Source organism: Schistocerca americana, chromosome 5, assembly GCF_021461395.2.
Source record: "Schistocerca americana isolate TAMUIC-IGC-003095 chromosome 5, iqSchAmer2.1, whole genome shotgun sequence".
NCBI lineage: Eukaryota > Metazoa > Arthropoda > Insecta > Orthoptera > Acrididae > Schistocerca > Schistocerca americana.
The window spans coordinates 667,601,278-667,605,752 of NC_060123.1; the positions used below are offsets into that span (position 1 = coordinate 667,601,278).

At 48.8% G+C, this 4,475-nt stretch overlaps 1 pseudogene; it reads right to left on the bottom strand.

Moving 5' to 3' along the window:
* Window positions 1–2,009: 2,009 nt before the first annotated feature.
* LOC124616940 lies at window positions 2,010–2,127 on the bottom strand (annotated as a pseudogene).
* Between the last annotated feature and the right edge of the window lie 2,348 nt (window positions 2,128–4,475).

Below are 4,475 nucleotides of genomic sequence, written 5' to 3' on the forward strand. Positions count from 1 at the left end.
AGCGTTTTCCAGACACCATCACCTGGTTGCCGTCTTTTTTTACTTACATAAAGCATACGACACGACCTGGCGACAGCATATCCTAGCCACATTGTATGAGTGGGGTCTCTGGGACCCGCTTTATCCAAAACTTCCTGTCACCTCGTACTTCTTGTGTCCAAGTTGGTGCCTCCCATAGTTCCCCCCATATTCAGAAGAATGTCGTACTGTAGGCTCAATATTGAAGGTATCTTTATTTTTAGTGGCCCTTAACGACCTAGCAATAGCTTTAGAGCCGTCAGTCTCCCCTTCTCTGAATGCGGATGACTTCTGCATTTCGTATTACTCCCCCAGTACTCCTACAGGGCGCGGCGCCTACAGGGAGCCATTCACAAGGCGCAGCCATGGGCTCTGGCCCACGGCTTCCAGTTTTCAGTCGCGAAGTCGAGTGCCGTGCACTTCTGTCAGCGTCGTACCGTTCATCCGGAACCTGAACTTTCTCTTAATGACGATCCACTCACTGTAGTGGAGACGTATCGATTCTTAGGACTGGTTTTCGATGCCCAATTGACTTGGCTACCTCACCTTTGTCAGCTTAAGTGGGAGTGCTGCCAGCACCTCAATGCTCTCTGTTGCCTGAGCAACACAAACTGGGGTGCACATCACTCTACACTGCTGCAGCTGTCCAGAGCCCTTGTTCGATCTCGTCTTGACTCCTCAGCATTGCGTTTACTCGACCCAGTGCACCACTGTGGCGTTCGCCTAGCGACGGGAGCTTTTAGAACAAGTCTGGTGACCTGTATCCAGGTGGAGACTGGAGTCCCTCCATTGCGGATCCGACGTGCATAACTGATCACCAGTTATGTTGCACACATTCGTAGTTCTCCTGAGCATCCCAATTACCGTCTCCTTTTTCCACCAGCGGCAGTTCGTCTCCCTCATCAGTGGCCCAGGTCAGGGATGATGATTGCGGTTCGCGTGCGATCCCTTCTCTCCCAACTGGAGACCTTCCCTTTACCACCTCTACTCCCTGAGCAGCTTACAAGCTATCGAACAGTGCTACCCTCGCCATCCTTTGGTAGCGAACATCCAGAAGTCCCTCTCTGCCCTGGAACGGTCCAGTCGTTCAGTGATGTTTGTGTGGACCCCAGGACTCGTCGGAATCTCAGGCAACGAACTTGCTGACAGGCTGGCCAATTTGTCTATGCAGAAACCGCTCCTGGAGATAGGAATGTCTCAAACTGACCTACGTTCTGTCTTACGCCGCAAGGTTTTTCGGCTTTGGGAGACGGAGTGACATAACAGTATGCACAACAATCAGTGTGTCATTGAGGAGACTGTGAATGTGTGGAAGTTTTCCCTGTGACTGGAGTGCCCACTTTGAGCCGCTCTGCGGCTGAGAGTGGGTTTTATTATTTGATCCGAGTTTTAGCAATGTCCTTTGTCCCTCTGTGTCCTCCACCCTAGGGCTTTTAGGGTGGAGGTTTTAATGTGTTGCAGAATGGCTGGTTTCTCCTTTTTTATTCTCATGGTCAGCCAGCCATGGTATCTGCTTTCTTGTTTTTAATCTCTTCTCCCTGTTTCTCGCGTCTCTCTGTGGTTTCCTTGTCCTATTTTGTCCGTTGTAGTGTTTGTTTTTCTTCTGTCGTTCTTCTGGGCCTTCCTTTCTCCTGTTACTGCGGCGTACGTCTTCTTAGTTGTCTTCTTTCCCATGGGTAATTGTTCTACTGGGAGCAAGGGACCGATGACATCGGTGTTTGATCCATTCCCCCTCTCCCTCCCCCTTTTAAACCAACCAACTACATGTGTCATTATTGCACTAAAAAGAGCACTCCGTCTTCAGGCCACAAGTGTCCCATCGGGACCATCCGACCGCCGTGTCATCCTCAGCTGAGGATGTGGATAGGAGAGGCGTGTTGTCGGCACACCACTCTCCCGGTCGTTGTAATGGTTTTCTTTGTCCGGAGCCGCTACTATTCGGTCGAGTAGCTTCTCAGTTGGCATCACGAGGCTGAGTGCACCCCGAAAAAGGGCAACAGCTCATGGCGCCCCGGATGGTCATCCATCCAAGTGCTTGCCACGCCCGACAGCGCTTAACTTCGGTGATCTGACGGGAACCGGTGTATCCAGTGCGGCAAGGCCGTTGCCACATTATTGCACTAGGAAGGGGCTAATGATATATTTGCACTACTCTAGTCAGCCAGTGATGATTATTTATTCACAGGTACTTTCCTGTGATGATGCAATGTTTGCGAATCGTGGTCGCGGGAATAGGCATAATGCGAATTACTGGGCAGTGGACAATCCCCGTTGGTTAAGGCACCTGTGCGTCTGGTCCCGGTGAAGGTCAGAGTCCTTCCTCGGGCATGGGTGTGTGTGTTTGTCCTTAGGATAATTTAGGTTAAGTAGTGGGTAAGCTTAGGGACTGATGGCCTTAGCAGTTAAGTCCGATAAGATTTCACATTTGAACATTTTTTTTTTTTTTTTTTTTTTAAAAAAAAGGCACGTCGAGCTTCAGTGCCCCTGGAGTTTCAATGTTTGGTGCGGTATTTTAGGTACGTGATAATTGGCTCATACTTCATAAACGGCAATGTGAATGATCGAATGAACGGCTACTTTTTAGATAACATTTTCCAATACAACTGGAAGATGACGCACTTCGAACAAGAATGGATATGTGGTTTCAACACAAGGGCTGTCCTGAGCATTATTCATGGATATCTCGTGAAGTTTTGAATCGACACTGTTGTGGTCTATGGATTGAACAAGGAGTTCTTCATGAGTGGCCTACGAATTCACCTGATTTGACACATCCAATATTTTTCCTGTTGGGAACGCAAAAGAGAAATGTTACATGGACGTATCAACAACCTTTTCAAATATGCGGCCGCGAATTATCACTGAATGAGCCAACATTAGCGAAATGACGCTTACAAGGGCAACTCCTCATACCACACCCCCCTTCCCTCCCCCCCGGGTTTAGTGGTAAGATGTCCCAATGGATAGGTAGAGAGCCCGTCAAAAACTGAACACAAATCAAGCGTGAATACAGGAAGACGGTGTACTGATCCGTGAAAAAAGAAGCAAAGTGTAAACAGTTCACTGCTCAAGATGTGCATCATCGAAAGGATCTGAGCAATTACGGCGTCGTGGTTATGTGGTCATGATGTTGGACTACGAAGGGGGAGATCCGTCTTCAAATCTCACTCATGACCTTTTTTTCCCCTTTAAAATTACGAGCTCTCCGTTCGGTTATTGACGTACCTGTTAGCTGTATTTAAATCTGTGTGTACTGTGGTGTAACGTCCGTTTGCAACAGTGACCTCCAGACGTACTTCCGTTTCAGAAGTTATGACTTCAGAACTCCTCTGTTTTAACATAGATCGCTGCCGTTTATTCGTTGTTTTCATTTCTGCGAGACGTCTATGCGGCATCTCGCCTGATCTCACTATTCAACACATTTACTTGCAATAGCAGTATATTCTCACCACATGACTCATATTTCATAACCAATGCACGTCATGACAATTTCGACAGGCACGTCAGTTACCAGACAGACAGTTCATAAATTTCAGGAAAAGAAAAGGTTGGGCACGAGGGAGGTTTGAATACGAATTTGCAGTCAAGATCGTGCTCTCGATGTTGCAGATCTTGAGCTTCTACCGTTCACTCTCTATATTTGGCTTCTTTTTTCACATTTCAGTACACTTTCTTCCAGTTTTCATGTCTGATATCTGTTCAATTTTTGACGAGATATCCACTGGACCATTTAAAACTGAATCTGAGGGGGTGCGATGGGGAGTTTTCCTCGTTAGAGACGTAGAACTGTCTTTCAGAAATAAGGTTATGATACTGTAATAGTCAGCATGTTACCATATTTTCCCCGAAAAAGGATTTTTGCACTTGTAAAACCACCTCGTTCCACGTCATAGGGAGATGTCGCAAATATGTTCCACAAAACACGCTAGTAAGTAATTGACTGAAGCGAAACAGATCAGGGAGGTGATAATTCGCATCGCATCGCTTTCCCGTGATTTGCCACTCTATTGTCGTGACGTACACTTCCGCGTCTACCGCCTGGCAGCCAAACGCGCCGCAGCACACCCCACGCCACAAACCACGTGAAACTGCGCGTGGTGAGATGGGCAGGCGATGCGGGCCGCCGCAGCCAGACCTCTCCATTCAGCCACTGGCGCTCCTCGCATCGGACGCGGTCGGACAGGCGTGTGTTATTTTTCCGAGCGAGTGGCGCCGGTTTGAGGGACGTGGGAGGAGGGAAGGGGGGGGGGGGGGGGAGGGCCCAGTCTGTTTGCTACAGATAGATACACATCGCGAACCTGCCCGCCACCTGCTGTTGCCCTGGGAACCGGGCTCTGCCAGCCTTCTCCCACAGGGGAAAGGGGGCGGTCTCACTCCGCAAGTGCATTACAGCCCGATGCAGAAGTAACACATCGCAGCTAGCCACAGATTCCACTGAATGACTGACGTACTTTCCC